At 39.3% G+C, this 25,184-nt stretch overlaps 2 protein-coding genes and 1 long non-coding RNA gene across 6 annotated transcripts in view; 1 reads left to right on the top strand and 2 right to left on the bottom strand.

The window, feature by feature from the left end:
* The window catches only part of LOC135219358 (WD repeat, SAM and U-box domain-containing protein 1-like), a gene marked incomplete at its 3' end in the record, with an annotated part of 295,720 nt that overhangs the window by 183,452 nt on the left and 87,084 nt on the right, over positions 1-25,184 (bottom strand).
* The window catches only part of LOC135219355 (NAD kinase 2, mitochondrial-like), a gene marked incomplete at its 3' end in the record, with an annotated part of 495,179 nt that overhangs the window by 438,796 nt on the left and 31,199 nt on the right, over positions 1-25,184 (top strand).
* LOC135219352 (uncharacterized) lies at positions 1,816-20,105 on the bottom strand. The gene is made up of 2 exons (XR_010315419.1): positions 19,938-20,105; positions 1,816-3,057 (listed from the first exon to the last, which is right to left on the bottom strand). It is a non-coding gene; the product is annotated as an uncharacterized LOC135219352 (long non-coding RNA).

Raw genomic sequence — 25,184 nt, 5'->3', positions numbered from 1 at the left:
TATGTGGAGGAGAGTCCTCCAACCCACCAAACAGATTTGGGACCACCAAACAGTAGATCTCTAGCTTTCTGTTGAACCATGTAGCGAAGAGGTCTAATGTAGGTCTTCCCCAAGTAGACAGAGATGATAAAATAACCCCAGGGGATGTCCTATGATATGATACGCTATGCAGATACGTGCTGAGTACCCTACTGTTAACTTGTGCCCTCTCAAAGGAATTTGCACTATAGAGAGATGTTTGTATTATTTTACTAGAAAAAATATAATTTTAAACTACATCCTATCTTGGTCCACTGCAACTTTTTGAAAGTTTCACTTGGTCATGATTTCTATGTTAAAAGCAAAATACCAAAGTAACGACACTTTTAATCCCAAAAATATCTTTTGTCAAGATCTATATGTACTTTGAAAAAAAAATGAATGGCTAGTAGTATATAAAGAAGTGTCAAGGTATTGAAGGTTAAGGATGAAGAAGAGTTATGAAAGTTCTGAGAAGCCAAAACCATAAATTACCTGCCAACATTTTACCTTTTCATACAACAGGCAAGGAAATTTTCAAATTTAAGCTTGTTTCAAATCTGGCCAAGACTAGCACACTAACCAATTGTTCCAATACGTACTTAGAACTATGTATGAGGGTCTGCTTCTAGACAGGACTTCCACTTAAAATGGTGGCTGCCAGAACCCAGCACTATTTTTTTTTTTTTTGTAATCCAAATAAATTGCGTCACCAGCTTACAGTGACACCGACTTTTGGCAGATTAGATTTAACCCTCTCGTGATCTGATGACGCGCCAATAAATTTTTTTCCATGAGTGCACACTTATGTAAGTTATTTTCGGGAAAAATTCATAAAAAAAGAAAAAAAAAAACATGTCAATCATAGAAAGCATAGTTGATGCCATTGGGTCGACAGATGATGAATCTTGAAGAAAATGCACACCTGACACCACTAGCTTACTTAGCTACGATACAAAACATCAACATAAGTAAGTTGGAAAATCTGAAAATTGCATTCCGTAAAAAATTAGCATTTTTTAAGCAATTACAACTCATTAGCAAACACATTTATAGCAAAATTATTGCTTCCATGTGAAAGATAAAAAATTTCTATATAATTTAGGTTTAAAACAAAATCCCCAAACCTAATTATTATATTTTTCATGATTATTTGCAAAAAATATCTATGATTTTTCTTAAAAATTTCATGTTTATCACATAGTTTTCATTATTTCTAAGCCTCGTAAAGATGTTCTGATTGCTTTAGGAAATAATTAAATCATTTGCTGACATAATAACACTAACCAGAAGCCTATAACAGTTATAGTTCGGACATACTGAATGTTACCAAAAAACTTTTCCATCTGCGTTCTTTTCAGACTGGAGGAAAAGTCGTGTACCTTACACCCTTATATTTTCGGCCTGTGCGCAAGAGGGTTAAGATCCCTTTTTAGCCCCATTAATGGCATTTTACAGTGCCATAACTCTATGCTGCATTAAGTTGCAGCGCTAACGGCAAGAATAGGCATAAAGTTAGCAGTACTTACAGTACTGTAATTTTATGCAAAATCAAGCTACAGCGCTAAAAATCAAGTTACAGCGCCATTGAAGGTGAAACACCAACTTACCTTGGAAATCAACTTATGGCGCAGTGCTGGAACAGATCCCCCACCATATGTCAAGGACCTATTTCCATACTTCTGTACACTCCACATACTGTTAAAAAAATAACTGATACAATAAGTTTCTACATATTAGATATAAACAATCCTCAATTTTAGCAACTAGGAGATCAGGTACTGGTAAAACAAGGGAGAAATAAAGATACGTATACTATATTTACATTACTTGTGGCCTGGCATAAGTTACATTACACTAAATTACGTACTCACAGAATGGTTTCTCGCAAATATGGCTCAATCCAGTATAACACGAAAACTTAATGAATAGTTGACTTTCACATTGCAGGAAATTGAGGACTTATGAGATAATCATGGAGTAAAATATATTGGTCAAAGTGAAAAAACCAATACCTGTACTGCACTATAATATAAGAACAGTTCTAAAAGATTTGAAGAGTAAAATAACTGATAGACAAAGTTGTTGGTCCTTTACCAAAGGCCCAGAATGGTAATGGTTGGTACTTAGCGCAACTATTATAGGCAAATGATCTTATCCCGTTATTTCCTGTGTACATCTTATATGGTGATAGGGAGAAAAGGAAAGATTAAAGTAGTGAATGTCAGAAAGACAGGAAAAGAGCTAGTCATAAAATCACAAAATAACAATGAATAACTTTTTTTTATCACGTGTGATCTAAAAAGAAAACCATTACAATCACATAATTTATAAAAACTGTACATCACTATGCACTTGTCATTTTGTATACAAGATTCACATAGCCACATTAAAATCATGCTTTCATGTTTAGTTCCACCATATGACTTTAATTAGATTAAGTTAATAGGGGATTCCCCCAACCAAAACACACAGGCACAAAACCAAAAAGAATCTAGAAACCAAATCCTAATGCTTTAACCAAATAATTAAAGCTTTTTATCAAACAGATGAATATATTAACTGTCCTAGGCTTTAATTTATTGTGCAATTGTCCAAAATATTGAAAACTATAACCAAATATACAGAATTCAGTGAGTTGCCTAGGGCAAATCTAACTTCATTCTGTACAATAGGGAATGGTTAAACATACCTTTTTCAGTACATATACATGTCTACACAAAAAAAACCACCTTTACAAATGTCTTCAGCTCTTCAAAAAAAAACTTGTTATGACTAGAAATCAGTGCTTGAAAGAAACTTCTGTTGGATCTTCATAGAGAGTCACAGTGCGAAGAGAATCCTCTTCATAGATTTCTAATAGTGCTCTTGTTCCATCATTGAATGTGAAGGAAAGACCACCATCAATAACTAAAGATGCATCAAAACACCGTGACTTGACTGCGATGGACCTTGCGAGCCCACGAGGCTTAAAACATTCACTTCTCGTAGGGGATGAAACTAGCTGATCCCTGATGGTGTATACCATTCTTGGTACCTCTGAAGTAGATTATAACAGTAACACACTAAATACCTGATACAAATGTTCATTTCCATTTTCACATTCTGTACTCTATAATTATTTCATTATAGTTATCATATTACTTTACTATATTCATATGATCATCTGATTAAATCTAAAGTTGGTACCAATAAACAAGCAGCCTTTTTGACAATAAGAATTGCCTAAACACATGACAATTTCTAAACTAGTATCAGAGTTATAATATAACTGAATTAACTAGTCATTTTACCCTACTAAAACCTGCCAGGACACTTTTTTTTTTTTTTCTTTTTCTTTTTTTTCCAGAAGCCATGCCCTCATAAAAATAACTAAATGCTTCATTATGCAATGTTTCTGTCACTATTCACTTATTCACATGACAACTCCACAGTTAATGACCATTCTTTATAATAATGTTAAATCTTGGGAAAAAATTTAAATACTTTTAATTCATTAGCCCTTAAAAGGAGATACATATAATTATGGCTATGGCCATAAGTGTTTTTTGGTGGTCAAACCTACTTTTCCATAAAACAGAAAAATTCAGTCTATTGGCAAGAATTGTTCACTACGCATGGAAAATATTCATATCTGGAAAACCGATTGCAATCCAGCCATATTACAGGGGGGCAAAAACTCCAAGAATAGTACGGCTATGGATGTACTTTGGGTATCAAACACTTTCCTTATAACAGAAAAATGCAGCTAACTGGCAAGCAATGAATAGAAACTGGCCATATTTGGATAACTGATTACAAACTGGCCATATTGCAGAGGGGGGCAAAAAAAAAAAGGCCCAAATTGTAAGGCTAATAGCAAATGCTTTGGGTGGTTTTTGGAGTCAAACAGATTTTTCCAAGCTCAGAAACAAAAAACAGCCTAGTATTGTTAAACTGATCAATATGCATAAAAAATGGCCAAACTTGCACAACTGACTGCAATCAAGCCATATTGCGGGGGGCAAAATAAGCCTGAGTAGTAAGCTACAGCCTTGAGTGTTTCCTAGTAAGCTATAGCCTTGGGTGTGTTTTGTGGGTCAAACAGACTTTTCCTTAAAACTGAGAAAAATGCAACCAATTGATCACTATGCATGGAAAATGGCCACAATTGGATAATTGATTGCAATCTGGCCATATTGCAAGGGATCAAAAAGGCCCAAACAGTGAGGCTTAAAAAAAAAAGGCAGCATATTGGCAAGCAATTGATTACCATATGTGGAAAATGACCATATTTTGACAGCTGATTGCAATATGGACATATTGCAGGGGTGCAGAAAAGGCCTGAATAGTAAAGTGTATTTTTGGTGTATTTTTTAGGGTCAAATAGATTTTTACTTAAAACTGAGAATGGCAATATTTGGACAAATTGCAATCCGGCCACACTGTACTAGGGCAAAAAAAGGCCTGAATAATAAGGCCTTGGGTGCTTTAGGGGGTCAAATGGAGCTTTCCTTAAAAATGAAAAATGTCCCTTTGGCAAGCAATTCATCGCTAAGCATGGAAAATGGTCACATTTGGACAATTGATTGCAATCCAACCAAACTGTAGGGGAGAGGGGAGGGTGACAAAAAATGTCCCAAAAAAAGTAATGCTATAAACATACAGTAGAGCCCCTGATCTTGATGCTAATCTGTTCCAGAAGAAGCGACAAGATGTGATTTTGTCAAGATCTGAATGAATTTTTCCCATAAGAAATAACTGAAAATGGATTAATCTGTTCTTGACCACCAGTTATTATCCTAACCTTGCCTTTTTATGCAAAACATTACACATAAATACACATACAGTGGTACCTCGTTTGTCAAACGTTTCTTATGTTGAACTTTCCGTTTTTTGAACAAAATTTTCAAGAAAATTTTGTATCGTTTGTCAAGCAAATTCTCATTCTTCGAACTGACTGATTATCTAGTTTATACTTGTATTCGACGGCCTACTGGGTCTTACAAATTAAAGTGTATTAAAAAATTTTTTCATTTACAGTACATAGTTTAATGATAACCATATTTGACAAAATAAATATGTAAAAGTTTAAAGCATTTATGTAATATAAAATTACGCTTTCAATATAACATTTAGCATAAAAGATGCATAAAATTGTACGTAATAGTGGTGACATCACGCCCATCTGACTTGAGACTGAACGAGGGAATGTCGATATGTTGAGGAGTTAAAATATTACTGCATGTATGTAAAAGCAATAACAATTCGCACAAAAAAGGGAATTTCTCAATAAATTTAACGTACAGATAAAATATGAAAACAATGAAATGCAATACAGAAAAAAAAGAGTAAAGAAAATTCTTAAATGAGCCAGTGTTCGGTGCGCCGAGTGAGACGGTTTAGTTGAACAATATTAAAATAGTAAATGAAAGAACAAAGCTTTTCCCAATAGAATTTAGCATAAACGATTAACAAAATCATTCATCACTGTGGTGATATACAGCTAACTTGAGGTAGAGCGAGGGAGCATTTATATTTTTGAGGAATAATGAATGAATGATTTCAAGTTATCGTGTGCGTGGTATTGTTGAGGAGAGAAGAGACAGTAAAATCTTTACTATAATATGTTCGTAAAAGCAGTACCAATTCACATAAAAAATTATTTTGCAATAAATTTGACATAATGATAAAACATGAAATCAATCAAATGCAACACAATAAAAAAAAAAGGCTTGAGTCAGTGTTCGGTGTACTGAGTGAGATGATAGAGAGAGGAGAGGAGAGGGAAGAAGGGCTCTGCTTCCCACTGACTTATCAGCTGGGCTGGGATGATTATTTGCCCATTTCTTTCACTTATACTTGATCTGCCCAAATCACTTTTATTTTTGTTATGGTATAATATGTACTTACCTAGTGACAATTGCTTTTTTAGATTTTTTTACTACGTACTTTAAAAGTAACTAAGCTCTGTACTAAACAAACTGGCGCCGCTTTCAGCTTCCTCAAAGGGTTCCTGTCTTTCCTCCCTCCATTCCCCAGCCAGCCCGGCGCCATTTTCACCAAACGGTTCGTAAATCGTACACAGAAAAAATAACATTTTGAAAATTTTACTTCATATAACGTACAGTTTCATTACTTCACAATTTTAATTTAACTTTTGAACACATAATAGAAATAATGTGAAAAGGGGGACTTTTTGGATTGGCTAGAACAAATTATCCTGATTCCCTTTATTTCTTATGGGGATATTTGTTTCGTATTTCGAACAAATCGTACTTCAAACGGCCTTCTGGAATAGATAAGTTTGAAGTCCAAGGTACTACTGTAATTACAATTAAATAAGTTCAGTAATTACAATTAAATAAGTTCAGTGTTAAATAACACTTTTTTCATTTTTAAATATATAGTGTAGTAAAATAACTGCCTTATGTACGCCAAATTCAGCCATAAGCTAGGCTAGGTATGTAGTATGTACTTTAAGGGGTAGGCATAATTATTGTTGCTAATAAGAAAAACATTGAAAATCAAGCCTAATTCTTACAGCAAATTAATAAAATATTAAAAATAAGCCAAATTATGTCAGGTTATCATAACCTTATGAAAAATTCCCTAAGTTACATCGCTAGCCAGTGGCCATGAGCAGACGTAAACAGACATAAACAAACCATCATACAGTCTACTGGATGATGTATACAAAATCACTTTAAAATATCTTTCAATACATGTTATATTAAAATTGTTTTTCTCTCAAATTATCCTTGTAAAATAAGGGGACTTTTCATAGCTGCTTTATATTATGACACCATTATCGGCAGAGTTTTGCCCATTGAAAGCAGCTCCTCATAAATGTATTCCTTTAAAATTGGAAAGAATCCCGATATTAGGGATAACTGGGGAGCTGTTGATATCTCAAAACCCTTTAATTTGATTATATATTACTACCAAGAAAATATTGCCCCTAGTAAACAACAAGGCTCAAAGTCAAGCATGACTGGGAACTATGAATTACGAGCATTGTAAGTCAAGCATGACTAGGAATTACGAATAATGAGTAGACTACAGAATGTTTTGCCAGGCAAAAGCATTGTCTCAAACTGACAAAAAAAACACAAGTAGCACTTTACTTAATATACTACAAGTAGCTGTAATTCTTAAACCCAGCTTTCTTTCGTAAATTAAGTTCCATTTGGCATCTGAAGACAGTGAGCATATCGATAAAATGAAATCAGCTGATATTTCAAGAATGTAAACAAAACCAGACTGCAAGTCAGATCACTCTACTTGTATTATAATTCAATATGGTAATGATAAATGCAATATGATTACAGTAAAACAACTGTTTTTCTGGGCTCGACCTGTGTCGGCCGGTAAAATATCCCTATAGCACTCATTTCTAGGTATAAATAAATGCTAAATATACCAAAGAAAAAAGCCATATGGAATGCTAAAGTTACTACCTCCAGCTCGCTCACCCTCATAGGGTGTCGGTATAGCACAGGGGCGAGTGGAAACCACTATCACAGATGCTTTGCCAATTAGAAGTCTCCTCTCTCAAAATCCCCCTCTAGAGAGGTGCCGTTACAATGTCTACCTTCCGCTCGCTACCACTACCTCTGCCAGAAACCCTCATTCCTGAAATAGCACTCTTCATGTCTGCACGCGCTGTTTTCGCTGTCTCCAGGAAGTGTTTTTGCGAAGCATCATGTCTTCCCTTGACCAAGAAGCTTCTTTATCTAAGTTGAGTATTCCATTTATTGTTTTTGAACACGTTGGGACAACAATGCATCCATATTTGGCCCTTATTTTAAGTCATTTGTTCTGGGGAGCCGGGTATGACACTCTTACGAATCCGCCATTTTGGATGCATGGTTGTCGGCGTGCGCGTTTATATCAGAATTTTATTTTGCTGTGTAATTTTATTCACCGTTTAGCTCTTCACTGTATAGGCTACCGTTTTCGTATTTTGTTATCGCTCTCGCTCCTGATGATTACTGAGAGCCTTGTTTATTACAGTTTTATCCTTACATTATTAGCCTATTATAGGGCCCATCTCGCTCCTGACGTATACTGAGAGCTTTGTTTATTACGGTTTGGTCCTTACGTTATTAGCCTATTATAGGGCCTTTTCCGTTATCATCAGTCCCTCAGGAGAGAGTTGGTTCCCTTTCGTGCGTACGGTGATATGCTTCATACTACGTTATGCGCGAGTACAGGGGGTTCTTGAGTTACAACGTTGATCCGTTCTCAAGATGCATCGTAACATGATTTTCAGCGTAAGTCGGAACATTAAAAAATACCACATGATTTAATGTAAATACGTATCAATAACAACGAGAGAACAATTCCTTACCTTTATTAATTTGGTTGGCTTGCACACTGGAGAGGAAGCTGCGGTGCTGGAGAGACTGGGGGAGGTTAGTGAAGAGAAAAAGAACCTCCAGAAGATGCTGGAGATGCTGGGGCAGGTGAGTCTTGAGGTGAGGCAGAACATACTGGAGATGCTGGGGCAGGTGAGTCTTGAGGTGAGGCAGAACCTACAGAAGGTGCTGGAGATGCTGGGGCAGGTGAGTCTGGGTTAGCAGAACATTCAGAAGGTGCTGCAGATTGTGGGGCAGGCGAGTCTGGGTTAGCAGAACATTCAGAAGGTGCTGGAGATTGTGGGGCAGGCGATTCCGGATTAGCAGAGGCAGCTGAGGTAGAGGGTACAGGATCTCTTGCAGGCCTCTCTACCTTCTTAAAATACTGCTCCAGGTTAGTCTGAACAGAGAGCAACCTCTTTTCATCCAAGATCTCCTTGTAACACTGCATCAAATCCATGATGCCTCTGGAAACCCTAGTGAACCTGTCCAAGTTGGGATCCTGAGCCTCAAAAGTTGCCAATGCTTGCTGCAACTCTGCAAAACCTCTTGCCAAGTCCTGCCTTATGAAAGCCTTAGGCTCTGGGGTGGGTGCTTCTTCTTCTTCTTCCTCTATCATCTGCTTCTCCAGTTGTATCAGGTCCTCAGCAGATAACTCCTCGCCATGAGACTCCAGCAGCTCTGTAACATCATCAACCTCCATCTCCAAATTGATTTCCTTACTCAGGGCAACAACGTTCTTGACAACTTGCTGAACTGTGTCCTCAAACCCATGGAAATCATTCACAAATTGAGGACAAATTTTCTTCCAGACACCATTCATGTTTGTTTGCTTAACCTCCTCCCAGGAATCAGCAATGTTCTTTACAGCATCAAGGATGTTGTAGGATTTCCAAAAGTCCTTCAGAGTCAAGTCCTTCTTGGTTTCAGTTGCCTGTAAAGCCATAGCAATTGTCCTTCGTAGGTAGTAGGCCTTGAACGAAGCAATCACTCCTTGGTCCATAGGCTGTAAAAGGGCCGTGGTATTAGGTGGAAGGTAAACCACCTTGACATTGGGGTTGAAGTCTCCCAGCTGGGCAGGGTGTCCAGGGGCATTGTCCAGCACTAGCAACACCTTAAAGGGGATACCCTTGGAGGCGCAATACCGCTCCACATTTGGAACAAAATGGTTTACCAACCAGTCCTCAAACACTGCAAGTATCACCCATGCCTTCTTGTTGGACTTCCAAATTACTGGTAGTTGACCCTTCCAAATGCCCTTGAGTGCCCTTGGATTTTCAGCCTGATACACCAACAAGGGCTTCAGTTTGAAGTCGCCAGCAGCATTACCCCCAAGAAGTAAAGTTAGCCTCTCCTTGCTGGCTTTATGACCGGGTGCTGACTTCTCCTCCTTGGCGATGTAAGTGCGGTTAGGCATACGCTTCCAAAACAAGCCTGTCTCATCCACGTTAAACACTTGCTGAGCAGAATAACCCCCTCCTTAATTATCTCAGACAACGCTTTAGGAAATTCACTCGCTGCTTTCTCATCCCCACTAGCAGCTTCCCCTTGCACTTTAAGGTTATGGTAATTGGCCCGAGCCTTAAATCGCATAAACCAACCCCTACTAGCCACAAACTCTTCACTTTCACTTCCCTCCCCCTTTTCTTTTTTCAACGCTTCAAACAATCTTTTCGCCTTCTCCTGAATCACCATAAGGCTGACTGGGATACACCGTTGATTTTGATCTTCTAACCAAAGCACCAATAACCTTTCCATTTCAATTATTAGACCACTACGCTGCTTGGTTATCACTGTCGCTTTCATAGGAGCAGATCCTTTCACATGTTCAACGATGCGCTCTTTATCTTTGATAATGGTAGCAACGGTCGAACGGCTAAGGCCAAGCGAGCGGCCAATGTTTGTTGGCGCTTCTCCCTTCTCAGATCGCTTTATAATGTCCACTTTAATTTCCAAGGTGATGGCCTTTCTTTTCTTCGATGCATTACCATCAGAAGAGTCCGCCTTGCGCTTGGGAGCCATAACAAAGAGCGAAAAGTTACAAAAACGATACAACACGAGGGAGAGAGAGGCAGCGTAAACAACCAAAATGGCGTATGGGCGAGGAATGAGCGTAGCGAAGCGACGCCGTCCTCTCCCCCACAAAGCGTATTCTTCCGCCGTGCGCCCGGAACTAGTTCGCGTTTGTTTACGTCGCTTACAACGCTGAACCACGTAAGACGGAACGACGCATCATATTATTTTTTATATTTTTATGGGGGCGCGTTCGTAACAACGAAACATCGTAAGTCGAGACCGGCGTAACCAGAGGACTTACTGTACAGTGGTACATCGCGATACGAAATTAATCCGTTCCGAGGCGCCCTTTGTATTATGAGTTTTTCGTATCTTGGACCGCATTTTACATGTAAAATGGCTAATCCCTTCCAAGCCCTCCAAAAACACCCCAGTAAATTTCATAATAAAGCTAAATTGACCTATAAACAATGAAATACTACAATTTGGACCATTCAATACTTAACTTAATAACATACTGCTAATTACCTGTAAATAAAGTGTATTAGTGTACATGGTATACAAGAAATACTGTACGTATGTAGTAAAATGTGGAAGCTTATCTTTCGAGTGAGGCTATCTCCGAAAGTGGCGACAGAGGAGGAGGACAAACGGCAGATAAGTACGTACGTACACTTAACTTTACAAAACACAAAAAATGTAAGGAAAACATACATAAACTAAAATTTACGAAACACATTAACAAAACTGTAACACTTAACTTTACAAAAAACTAAAATTAAAAATTTGTCTTTTTTTTATTTTTTACTTATTTTTTTTTTTTACCTTTTTATACTTAACGTACATTATTTTTTTTTTTTTTTTTTATACAAAATTTCAACTTCATCACCTTTTTCAACTTTCTGTTTTTTAGTATCACTTGGTTCTTCCTTTTTGCTTACTCCTGCTAATACTAAAGGCCTCTTTAAAAAATAAGTATCCAAGGAAGATTACTTTTGCCTACTTTTCACAATGTTCCTGAAGCGACTAAGGCAAGTCTCATCGAACTGCGCAAGCATACAACCTGTGTAAGCCTTTTCCGGGTCTTTTTTTCAACAAACGATTGCACTTTATGAAAAGCAGCTAGAACATCCTTAATTTCTGCCATTGTCATAGGGTCGTCGTCCTCCTCCTCGCCGCTGCTAAAGAACTCCTCTTGAACGACGTTATGTTGCATGGCCTCCAACTCCTTCAGGTCATCCGTCGTAAGCTCCTCTTGGTGCTCCTCGAGAAGGTCATTGATGTCGTCCTCGTCCTGTTTCTGAATCTGCAGCACCAGCTTCGCCCACATCGAATCCCTCGAAGTCTCGGGCGGATACGGCATCAGGCCAGAGTTTCCTCCACAAGGAATTCAAGGTTCGCCTCGAAACCCCCTGCCAAGCTAGGTCAATGAGTCGGATGCATATCACAACATCGAAATGCTCCTTCCAAAATTCACACAAGGTGAGGTTTGTGGTATCGGTGATGTCGAAACATCTCTTGAAAAGATGTTTCGTATACAGCTTCTTAAAGTTCGACATCACTTGCTGGTCCATGGGCTGGAGGAGAGGGGTGGTGTTAGGCAGAAGATAAAGAACCTTGATGAAGGAATACTCCGCTAGGATATCTTCCTCGAGGCCAGGAGGGTGGGCAGGGGCATTGTCCAACACCAGCAGACATTTCAGAGGGAGGCGCTTCTCTTTCAAGAATTTCTTCACTGTTGGGCCGAAACACAGATTTACCCACTCCGTGAACAAAAGCCTCGTTACCCAGGCTTCTGCATTAGCCCTCCACATCACTGGAAGCTTCTCCTTAAGCACTTTGTGGGCCTTGAAGGCTCGAGGAGTCTCTGAATGATAGACCAGTAGGGGCTTCACCTTGCAATCCCCAATGGCGTTTGAACAAAGTGCGAGCGTAAGCCTGTCTTTCATAGGCTTATGCCCGGGTAGCTGCTTCTCTTCCTCCGTGATGTACGTCTGATGAGGCATTTTTTCCAAAAAAGGCCAGTCTCATCACAGTTGAAGACTTGTTGAGAACAGTAGCCTTCCTTGGTCATCATCTCGTTGAACGTCTTTTTAAAGGCTTCGACCGCTTTCGTGTCCGAGCTGGCAGCCTCCCCATGCCGCACCACCGAATGGATGCCAGTCCGTTTACGGAATTTCTCAAACCACCCATGCGAAGCCTTGAACTCTGGGGTTGGCGTTGATGTCCCTTCTCCTCCATCGTCTTTGGCCTGGGCAATCAAATCGCCGAAAATAACTCTGGCCTTGTGGGAGATTGCCATCTCCGTTATCGTATCACCAGCGATTTCTTTGTCTTTTATCCAGACAAGCAGAAGCCTTTCCATCTCGTCGTGCACGTGGGTCCTCTTGCTGGACAAAATAGTGACGCCCTTGGAAGGTGTAGCTGCTTTGATGACATCCTTCTGCTTAAGGATAGTGCCTATTGTCGACAGATTTCGGCCGTATTCCTTGGCGATCACACTCAATCGCATACCAGCTTCATACTTCTTGATAATCTCCATCTTTGTCTCCAAAGAGAGCATCCTCTTCTTTCCGTGAATTTCAACTTTCTTGGGACCCATGACTACTATACACTGTACGTAATTTACATATAAGTAGAGTAAAGTTCTCACACAACACGATAAAGTACGTATACTGCAACGAAATCACTAACGAATTTATGTTAATAAACGAAATCGTTAGAACGAATAAATACCGCGTGCATACGATAACGATGCTGGGACGAGTGGCCGAGGCACGCTGCTACGTAGTAGACGCATGATGGGAAGGATGCTGACCAATAGGAGAGAAGGATCTCATGGCGGTGACTAGCATCTGGAACCAATGGGAGAGCAGGAGGATGGTGGCGAGTCTACTCAGTTGGCAGCGCGCGAGTTTCAAAATTGTTATCGGTGGTCCGGGCGAATCTTGGACGTTACAGCAACAACCTTTCGTATCTTGAAAAATTTTCGTATGTAGAGCCGTAAAATTTTTCGTATTAGCTTTCGCATCTCAAGTTTTTCGTAAGTTGAGCCTTTCGTATCTCAAGGTACCACTGTATTGTGTTTTAGGAGCCCTAGGCTAGCCTAGCGGTATGCCAGTTTAGCTTTAGAGGTGAAGATTCCTCATTCGTTCGCGGTGCTCATGCATGTACATTTCCAGTTTAGTTTTCGATTATAATCTTGTATTGCTATTTGATGAGTTGGAAGTTCTTCATGATGTCCTACCCTAGCCTATCCGACCTGACCTAGGCTAGGTTTTGGAGGGTAGGCTAGGCGGGCTGCGTATATCCCACCAACCTTAGTGGCTCCTCGTACCGCCAACCCGACCAGGCAGATATGTTTCCTTGGAGAGTGGCCCAGGACTAGAGAGTTCCTCTCTTGTTACGTTTGTAGGGGCTAGGTCTATCTTACCTGACCAGATCGGTAGATTCGATTTTCGAGGGTTGAGTTAGGTTCTAGGTGTCCCCTTCGTGACGTCCTTATAGGAGCCATCTTAGCCTACCTGACCGGATCTGTACTGATTTCGGAGGGTTAGGGTAGGATCTTAGCTGGGTGCGGTCCCCCCCCCCCCCCCCCCTTTTCGTCAGTACTTCCAATAATTCCTCATCAATTATTTTATGAATTAAATTTTGTTGAGTGTAGCCTGGGCCATTGCCCCCTTTAGGATGTCAGTTGGCCTACCGTCTTCTGCCCCCTTTAGTAGTGGGCTAGTTAACGGCTTCTCGAGAAGTGGTATTCTCTGATCGGTAGCTGTGGCCAGGCGATCACGACTCGTCCACTCTCCTCCAGACATCCCCACCCCTGTCCCGGACTCATTCTGGCGCTGCTTTGTTAGCTCGCTGCCCAAGTAATCCTACCGATGAACATCAGCTAGCGTAGAGCACGGTCCTGGGGATTAGTCGGAGGAGATTGGGGGATTAGTAGATTATGTAATCTCTGTTGGTATGTCTCCGGACCTGTGTTTTTTCTAGCGAGGTGTGGTCTACCATCACACCCGCCAGGAGGCTATACGCCCGAATTTACGTACCGCTGTTCCGCCGCTCTGTTTTCTGTACTTCTCTAGTGTTATCGCTGCTTCCCCACTCCAGTGGGGGTGGAACTAGGCTTAGAGATGCATTTCTAATTGACTTGGAACTGCTAATCTTCTCCGGTGTGATCAGACTCAGGCTTAGGTTTTACCTATTTTCCGTTCTGCTCGTATCAGTCCAACCCCGCCGGTTATAGCTATTGTGATAACGAGATTATGGATTCCGGAGTAGGCGGAGACATTCAGAGCTTAATATTAAGAAAATTTATTATGTAGCTTCTGTTGGTATGTCTCCGGGCCTGTGTTTATTTCGACAAAGTGTGGTCTACATCACATGCGCCAGGATGTACCTAGACGACTTGCTCATTTGGGCAACCAACGACAAGGAATGCCGCAAGGCAACAACCAAGTAATAAAATTCCTAGACTACCTGGGTTTCCAGATAAACAAGGAAAAGTCCCGTCTCATTCCGGCGTCTCGCTTTCAATAGTTGGGAATTCAATGGGACCTAACCACACACAAACTATCTCTTCCCCCAAAGAAGTGCAGAGAGATAGCGAAAGCTACGAGACAATTCCTCAAGAACAAACGGGCTTCTCGTCGTACCCAAGAGAGAATCTTAGGTTCACTTCATTTTGCTTCAATAACAGATGTTCTGTTGAAAGCCAGACTGAAGGATATCAATCGGGTTTGGCGGAAAAGAGCCAACAACAAGTTCAGAGACAAAATCTCCTTGATTCCACCAATATTAAGGAAAAGACTCTGCCCATGGACGGAAGTTCGGAGTCTTTCCAAATCAGTGCCACTACAATTTCCCCCACCGTCTCTGATAGTCCACACAGATGCCTCTCTGAGCGGATGGGGGGCTACTCATATCAGACTAGTCTCGGACAGCACAGTGATAGTTTATTGCATAAACAGAGAAGGCTCCAAGTCGAGCCAAATAAATCATGTGATGATTGCAATTTTTTCGTTGGCAATGAAACATCATTGGCACATGTCAGTTACTCACCTGGCAGGAGTACGGAATGTCATCGTGGACTCACTGTCCAGAACAACTCCGCTGGAGTCGGAGTGGTCCTTGGACACAAAATCATTCCATTGGATTTGCCAACAACTCCCGTTCCTTCAGGTAGACCTGTTCGCCATGGAGTCCAATCACAAACTTCCGTGTTATGTGGCTCCCAATCTGGATCCTCTGGCTCACGCCACAGATGCGATGTCCATAGACTGGAACAATTGGCAGAAGATTTACCTATTTCCGCCAATAAACCTCTTGCTGAAAGTTCTACACAAACTCAGATCTTTCAGAGGACAGATAGCATTGGTAGCACCCAACTGGCCGAAGACTAATTGGTTTCCTCTTCTACTAGAGTTGAAACTCCGTCCCAGATGGATTCCCAACCCAAAACTGACTCAAATAGTACAAACTCAGACTGTGTCAGCTTCCTCTAGAATTCTGAATGCCCTAACTTTATGGACTTCATGAAGTTTGCGGCACAGAAGGATGCTAGTATTGACCCACTAAACACCTTGTTTGTGGAGTCAGACAAAAGAGAATCAACACTCAGGCAGTATGATTCAGCAGTAAGGAAGCTAGCCATCTTTCTAAAAGAATCAGATGTCCAGAAGATGACTACGTAGCAATGGTACTAGCTGCTAGTACCATTACTACGACTAAATCTGCCTTGAGGAAGATATTTCAGTTTGGCTTTAATATTGATTTAACAGATTCGCACTTCTCGTCTATCCCTAGAGCATGTGCTCGTCTGAGACCGGTAGACTGCCCTCACACAGTCTCCTGGTTTTTAAATGACGTACTCAGGTTGGCTTCAGATACTGATAACGAATCATGCTCATATATAACCCTTCTCAGGAAAACATTATTTTTAATGAGTCTGGCCTCAGGCGCCAGAATATCTGAACTGTCGGCTCTCTCTAGAGAACCAAATCATATTGATTTCCTCCTGTCAGGAGAAGTTCTGCTCTCTCCAAATCGGAAATTCTTAGCAAAGAATGAAGACCCAAAAAACAGGTGGTCTCCATGGAAGATTGTCCCTCTTCCACAGGACCCATCATTGTCCTATTATTACATTAAAATCTTATCTGGGCAGAACTTCTAAAACGTCTTCAGGTCCTCTTTTTATTAGAGAGAAAGGTGGAACCATTTCCTTGAAGGGAATCAGACAACAAATTCTTTATTTTATTAAACAAGCCAATCCGGATTCAGTCCCTCATGTCCATGATATCCGGGCAGTGGCTACCTCAGTTAATTATTTTCATCATATGAACTTCGAGGACCTTAAAAAATATACGGGTTGGAAATCCTGACAGTATTTAAACGCCACTATCTGAAAAATCTAGAGGCCCTTAAATATTTGGCAGTGGCTGCAGGGAACATTGTCTCCCCTGATACAGCCTAGTTATGTAACTCTATATCTGTATTTTATTATTTTGCTATTAATTATCTTTTGGTACTCACTCTCACCTACCTGCCTCGCTTGTAATCTCTGCCTTTCTGCCTTTGTTCCAGACTGGATTGCACATCAACCCACTCCTGTACATGTACTTAGTAGTTCATTATTATATTTGTTTTTATGTTCATTACCTGTTGCTTTTTCCCAGGATGGTAAGGATTTGGTCATATTAGGTGCTTTTTACCATTTGTAACTTGTTATCCTTACCTTGGTTATTAAAACAATAATTTTAAGAAAATTTTTATTTTCCTTTCATATAAATTTTTGTTTACGTTTTATTTCCAAGCTTGTATGGCCAATTCTCTGCTACTATTTCACTGGCCGACACAGGTCGAGCCCAGAAAAGGGATTTTGACAAAAGAAAAATCTATTTCTGGGGGAAGACTTGTGTCGCCCGGTGAACCCATCCCTCTCTTTTTCCTTTTCCCCACCCTTTAGCTGGCCCAAGCTTGGGTGCATATTTCAGGAATGAGGGTTTCTGGCAAGAGGTAGTAGTAGCGAGCGGAAGGCAGACGTTGTAACGGCACCTCTCTAGAGGGGGATTTTGAGAGAGGAGACTTCTAATTGGCAAAGCATCTGTGATAGTGGTTTCCACTCGCCCCTCTGCTATACCGACACCCTATGAGGGTGAGCGAGCTGGAGGTAGTAACTCTAGCATTCCATATGGCTTTTTTCTCTGGTATATTTAGCATTTATTTATACCTAGAAATGAGTGCTATAGGGACATTTCACCAGGCGACACAGGTCTTCCCCCAGAAATAGATTTTTCCTTTGTCAAAATCCCTTTATTAAAATGATCATTGGGTAGTTTGCATATCCGTGGATGCTCTGACAGCTCCTAAACTAGGAACCAAAATAAAAAAATCACTTAACCAACCAATTATAGTACAGAGTCTCTCTCCTCTCTCTCTCTCTCTCTCTCTCTCTGTTTTATTACAGATGAAGCAATTGCAAACCTATACAGACATAAGCAATCAAATCGAGAAACGGCCAATTGCCGACGTCATTTGCCGTCACTATAAAAAAAAATAATGGAGCAGGCTAAATTAATGTTCAGAACTGGCAAAATCACACTTGATGCTTATACGATTAAGTACTGTGCACAGGCTAAATTGATGTTCAGAACTGGCAAAATCACACTTAACACTTATACAATCAAGTACTGTGCACATTTCAAACCCAACTTTGTTAATTTACAAGAAAGCATATTTAAATTACTTCTCTTCTACCATCCAAGTAAATGGCAATAAAGATATCGATAGTATTTAATCAGCCAGGTTTTGAAAATGCAAACAATATCAAATGAAAATGGTGTACAATGACAATGTTTCTATTCTGTAACATATGTTTAACTTTTCAAATTATCATTTTCTTCAGGAAATATTTACTTATCTTTAGGCTTATAGACCTTTTTGGTTTTTAGAATTACGGATAGAGATCATACTACTGTAACAAAGTGAGAACTTGCTCATCCTAACGTCTAATTTTGGTAATTATCCACAGTAATTGCTGTATAATCAGTTGTTTTGTTTACAGTATCAAAACTTGTATCACAAGGGATTTACATGAATACCCTATGGTTTTTACCATTCTTAGGCTATACAGATATTTTGCTTACAGTATCATAGTTGTGACTGTAACTAGCTATTGACACAACTATGGACACTTCAAGGGTTAACCTATCATTAAAATCTCCAGGATTTTTAGGTTGTCACAGAATGCCTTTTTCATACTATAATTTTCAATAATCTAAGTTCAACTGTGGCTCTTACTGTTTTTCTCACCAAATGGGCATGGGAGCAATGCCTACTAGCAGCAACTGACCGAACCACTTTTGTTTACAAAAATCATATGATTCACTGGGTCAGATTCCAGATTTTTGTTTGAGCTCAGATGCAACATTTACCCAAAATTTTGCATTGAAATCTGATTATTTCAAGTTCTGGTACAATCAAGGTCTGGGTCTCTACTGTTTAGCCATGGCTGCTTTTTGGGGTCGAACGGATTTTTTCTTAAAATCAGCGATTTATGGCACCATAACGGGCTGTGTTCTGGTTATTGGTGCCATAACGGGCTGAGTTCTAGTTATCGGCACCATAAGGGTTCTCATGGCACCGGTTATCAGCCCCATTATGGCACCATAAATCGCCAAGTTTCAGTTAATGGCAGTTTTCACTTATCAGCATACCAACTGGAGCGGAACCCCCATTGATAACCGGGAACTGCCTGAACTGTAGGCTAGGCTACTGTATTCAAATGTATACAATATACCATATTAGTATACACTAAGCTAACTCTTGTTAGTGTTATTCAATTTCTCTTTGTACTGAATTATTGTAAGCCAATATGCATTGAACCTAGAGAATAGCTGAAATTAATAATTACTACACTGTATATATGTATAAAGTCAACCATGTAGTGTATGTAGGCTGGGCTACCCTATAAGTAAAGATGGTACTGATTACCCTAGAGTAGGCTAGGCTATATTCGAGATATGATTTTTCCAACAAACAACGATTTTTGGAAACTAACCCCATTGTAAAGGAGAATACCTGTACTGTATTTAACAATAAAGCGAAAGACTTTTGCTTATATTGTGCTCTGTTTTTCTTTTTTGTCTGACCTATATAGTATTATATTATTAATAATGCAGTACAGAGTTAAAACGAAAGACTTTTGCTTAGATTTTGTTCTGTTTTTCTCTTTTGTCTGACCTATATAGTATTATATTATCAATAATGCAGTACAGAGTTCCCCAAGTCCAGGAATGTAACCCCCCATATTACTGTTATTTCTTATGGGAAAATATGTTTAAATAACGTGTTTTTAATTAACATGCGCTCTCCAGGAACATAATCCTCGCATTAATTGAGAGGTGACTGTACAATTAAAGTTACAGGTACTAAAAATACTGCATGCATACCCTATCAATGACAAGTATTTCAGAAATATATGAAAGAGAATTTTATCTAAACATCGAAAGACATTAACATACGTACTGCTTCAATAATAGAATAAAAACTTCTGCAGTGTCTTACCCGCATCTGATATCAACATTTCGTTGAACTTATTGGTAATTTTACGAACAAATAAAGGGTCTGAATCTCTTATCTTGAAGCCAGTCTCTTCCTTCACTATAGTTAGAATCTCCTCCATATTTTGTTCTGTTAATTTGTTAACATTATATGTCCATGAAGTTGAACCAGTACCTGGAAATTAAAATTGATATGTATACACATTTTCTCTAATAAAAATTACAATAACAATATTTTTTACAAGTACTGGCTTACACAGCAAGAACAAATTGGGAATATGGTGGAGAACAGACAGCTGGAGTTTGTTTTCAAGAGTATTCCACTACATACTACTAACAGATGATGGGAGATTGGTTATTGGCCTTAAGGAAAATGCTGAACTGCTTCATCGAGCTTGTGAAGCTAAGCTATCACCTGAGGGTACCCCCTTCCCTGATAATTGTCATCCTGAACCTATAATATTATAAATATTTTATAAAGTGAAGAAGATGGGCAGCTTGGTGATGAGGAACAACCCAGTGGCCCCCTGCAAGATCCCTTGAAGAAGATGAACATAGTCTACCGATGAACATGCCCCATCCGAGGATGCCTTGGCACGATCACCATGCAATTCTCCAAGCGACTCTCCTACCATGCCCAAGGAGCCATTTATAATCACGTCAGGACTGCCAATAACACAAGAATGAAAAGGAGTGATATTATACCTAATATCGAGATTATCAACCAAACTACAGATCCCCAATGTCTGCGCCTCCCAGAAGCCCTCCATATAGAAAAGGAGAAACCTAACTTGAATATTGCTCAAATGTTTCTTCTCCCTACCACCATCCAGAGATCAGCAGTGAATGATCCCCTGACAATGCCAGATATTCAGGAGTGCCTGCAGAATGATAGAACTCCTGCTGCAGGCAGGACTCCTGACATTCATTTCGGGGCACACTACTTAACCACTTCCACAGCTGAATTCCTGCAACCATCATCGTGGGATGCCTGGCTTTGCCCAAGACTGGTTCAACCTATCAGAATTCAGCTATATGTCCAAGCCACTATAAATACCAGCATGCTAACAAACCTGAGGTCTTAACAAAGGGAAAATCTTCTAGCGCCAGCTGGAAACTGTTAAAAACAATCAAAGATTGTGAAGCAAGGAATCTGTGGCATCTGGCAACTTGAGTGTATACAAGGTGGATGTTGGTCACTGACCAGGCTTGAAACCTCATGACGCACCAGTCTTTCTTCCGACCAAAATATCACATTCAGCATTACTTAGATTTCTCCCAATACAGTATATGAATATTGGCCAGTTATTAAGAAGTATGGCTTGCCCAGAGAAGCAAGTGAGTAATAAGAAAAATAGAAAAGATAATATATAAGATCAATTTGTTTAATCCTGCCATTTTATTCAACAGAATTTGTTTAAGAGGGTCTTCTTCCAAAATATAATAATAATAATACTTTAAGGGAAGGTTTTAGGGGGATGCAAGGGTGTAACTCTAAGTAACACAGTTGGGTTTTAATGTCTCCACACTGAAGAAGGGGCATGATACTCTGAAACTGTGTGCTTTTGAATATAGTTGTTCTCCACTATGTGGTAGTTTTATTTTAGTTTCAAAGATTGATATTGAACTGTTATCTGGGTAAAAGAGGTGGTATTCATTCTTATTTCTCCTCCATAAGAAAGTTATAAGTGTAAGATTTCTTCCAATTCAGTGCAACTATCAATGGTCCTTTAAATTACCTTTTTAAATTTAAATTACCTATGATAACACTGCATGTCTGCAATGGGCATGAAACAGTTCTTGAATAGATTATACAATATACGGCATCATAGGCAAAATTAGACCTTTAGGGGCAGACCTTGATGTTAGCCCAAGTTAGGCTGCTGGACTGGATAGTGCCAGATTCTCATACTGGTATGGTCGATGGTTCCATATTTCCCTACTCAGTATTCTCTCTATAGGCGCAGAACATAATAAAGAGGTGTAGCCTCTCTTGGGATTAGTAATAGTCTATGTTACTTTGTTTGTATGGTGTTTTTACGTTGCATGGAACCAGAGGTTATTCGGCAACGGGACCAACGGCTTTAAGTGCCTTCCGAACCCTGTCGAGAGTGACTTCTATCACAAGAAATACACATCGCTCACACCTCAATTGAATGCCTGAGAATCAGACTTACGGCCACCAAGGTGGTACACCAACACCATACCGACCACACCACTGAAGCGCTATAGTCTTTATGGATGTTGGTCACACCATTATGTGCAAGTATTCCACGTATAGACAATGCGTTAGACCTGCATTACTATTCAGTGAGGAAAATGGGGCTAAGAGATTATCCATGGTGAATTCTCCATATAATAATTAGATATGAGAGTTAAACAAGGAAGGCCAGAGAACTACCCATCCTGAAAGTGTATGGTGTCTGGTGGACATGAGTGTTTGTCAAAATCATTAACCAGGTGGGTTCTGTGATACAAATGTGCAAAGAGATACAAATGGGAAATATGTGTGATATGAATAAAGGTGGAGATAGGAACATATGCTAGGATATTTGAAAAATAAAAATGGGCCAGAACATCAGCGAATCACAGAACCCACCTGATTGTAAATAGTGAACAGCCCCACTAAGCACCCTCTCCCAGAATTAAATCACCTCAATAAGGAACTTGCACTGAGAGAAGGTAAACAATTACCTTCCATTTAAGTTTTCATTATACTTTTCTATGTTTAGCATTCTTCAAAGGAGCAAAGAGATCCTAAGAGAAGAACCTCCTTTGAGTGTGATGTGGGGTTTTGAGGTAAGATGATGTTCCACTTCTTCCAGCATCAGTATAAGAAGGGAATCTTTAATTTCAAAGATGTTGGACTGGTATGACAAATAAAATGAAAAGGCCCAGTCAAAGGCCCTGGAGATCTACAGAGCTGTCCAGTCTGCAAGTGAAATGCATCCGTTTCTGTCTTCCTCCTCATGGAAAAAGTTGAAAATAGATGTTAAGTCCATTTAATTGGAATCCTGAAGTTCTCAAACTCTCGAGCAAGCGAAACACCCAAAAATCTTATTATGACCACCTTCCACATTATCAGAACTTTACTAGCCAAAGAACATGATAGTATAACCATGACATAGCAATATCCTAAGAGTACTAGTACTAAAGGCAGTAAATGAATCTTAGAAACCCTCTGGCAAAGGCTGCACAAACAGCAATCCTCTTCCTCACTGCTGCCTTCATTAGATGACGTGGGCAATAAAGGATGATTGGGCGCCAATGAATGAGGCAAAGGCACTGAAGACAGTGTATTATTATTATTATAAAGGATTAGTTTATCCAGATCTCTGAATCTAACAACGGCTCTTCTCAGGCTAGATTTCAGGAATTAATCCTGAAATTAAAATAAAAAATTTGACTTTATTTGGGAAAACGGTTTTACTTAGGAACATGATGATCCTATTATATAAGAAATCTTTGCATTCAGAAAAAATGCCTTTTAAAGTTGGGTTTTGAAAATGAATTTCTTTGATGGTTCCAAATTGGACAATCAGATAAGTGTTGGACAGGCATTGGTGTCTGGCATTCACTACATTTCATTGAGTCTGGATATGGATTTGACATCAAATGACCATGTGAAAATCTAGTATGGCCTATACATAGTCTAAATGTAAATTCTTTAGCTCTTTCTTTTTGAGATGATGACATCCATGAATTAACTTCACTTTTTATATTTCTCAGTTTGTTTGTAGTTGGCACTGATGTCCAATCTGTTTGCCAGTCTTGATATATTAGAGACTTAATTGAGGTTATCTAGTCTGATACTTGGGCATGTGTCATTGTTGATAGAATAGTGCAAGCTAATTTGGCAGCTGTATCTGCCTTTTTGTTTTCTTTAATTCCCACGTGTGCTGGAATCCGAAATATTTTTATTAATAGTCCTGATTGAATAAGTTGGTGTATTTTTATTTGGATTTCTTGTACAATGTGATTCGTAGACTTGTACTTGTTTATAGCATCAACAGCACTTTGTGAGTCACTAAAAGTTATGGTGGAAATTGTTCTCATCTCAGATATTATGTCTAGAGCTATTCGTATGGCTGCGAGTTCAGCAGTGCATACTGATGATATTGGGGGGAAGACTTATCTTTACTAACTTATCTTTTGAGAATGCTGAAGCTCCTACTCCAGTGTTGTTTTTTTATCCATCTGTATAGATCATAAGTTGATCTCCCTTTCTTCTGATGTGCTCCATCGCATGTTGGCGGTACATTTCTGCGTTTGCCATATTTCTTTTTAGAAGATATGATAGAGCAGTACATAATTTTACTCTTTTCATAGTTCAGGGTGGTGGGAGTTCCATTGCTGGATGGAAAATTGGTTTAATATTATGTGAATTTATTAAATATTGGTTCTTTGTGGGAAAGAGCTAGCACTATTGTTTTCTAATCTTTGATTATAATTCAGAAAGCAGGTAGCAGCGGGAGATGTTCCTGCTTGAAGGGAAAGGCCCCTACACATAGTTATCAAGTTGCGGTGATGTTTTAGGGGTAATACTATACCTGCTTCCTAACAGGGAGATCATTGGGAATTATCGAAATGCTCCCATTCACAAACATATTCCTTCATGATGCAATGCATCTAGTGTTTTTAATGTAGCTTCTGAGGCAGATGAATAATATTGGGCAACAATTATCTATTATAGATAGTACTGTTGCTTTGTATAACATGAGCATGGTGTTACGCCCAGTTCCCCATTTGGTATGTGATAGTTTTTTCAATATGGCTAAGTCTTTTAAGCCTTTTGCTTTAATATGTTTGAGGTGTGCTTTCCAGTTCAGGTGCTGATCAAACTCCATTTCTAGGTATTTAACATTTGTGCAGAATTTAATTTCAGTATTATAAGATAAAGCTTAATTGTTTGTTGTTTTAACCATCTTTTATCTTTATAGAAAATTATTGCATTTGTTTTATCTTTTGAAAATTGGAATCCTACTGAATTTGCCCACTTGGTAATATTTGTGATGGCTGTATTGAGGATTCTTTGGGCATGTCTTAAAGTGCTACTTGTTTAATATATGGCAAAGTCATCAACATACAAGCTGTTTTAAACTCATTTTGGTAAATTTGTTGTTCATAAACATTTGAATAAGAATTTTCTATTCAAGTTAGGAAAGTTCTATGTAATAGAAAATTGTTAATAAAAATAGGTAAATGGCCTCTTATACCTTCAGAGTGAAGTTTTTGCATATTGTGTCTCCAA

The sequence above is a fragment of the Macrobrachium nipponense genome, chromosome 1 (assembly GCF_015104395.2).
Source record: "Macrobrachium nipponense isolate FS-2020 chromosome 1, ASM1510439v2, whole genome shotgun sequence".
NCBI lineage: Eukaryota > Metazoa > Arthropoda > Malacostraca > Decapoda > Palaemonidae > Macrobrachium > Macrobrachium nipponense.
Note: the sequence above shows the minus strand (reverse complement) of the source record. Positions and strands in the feature narration are given on the sequence as shown.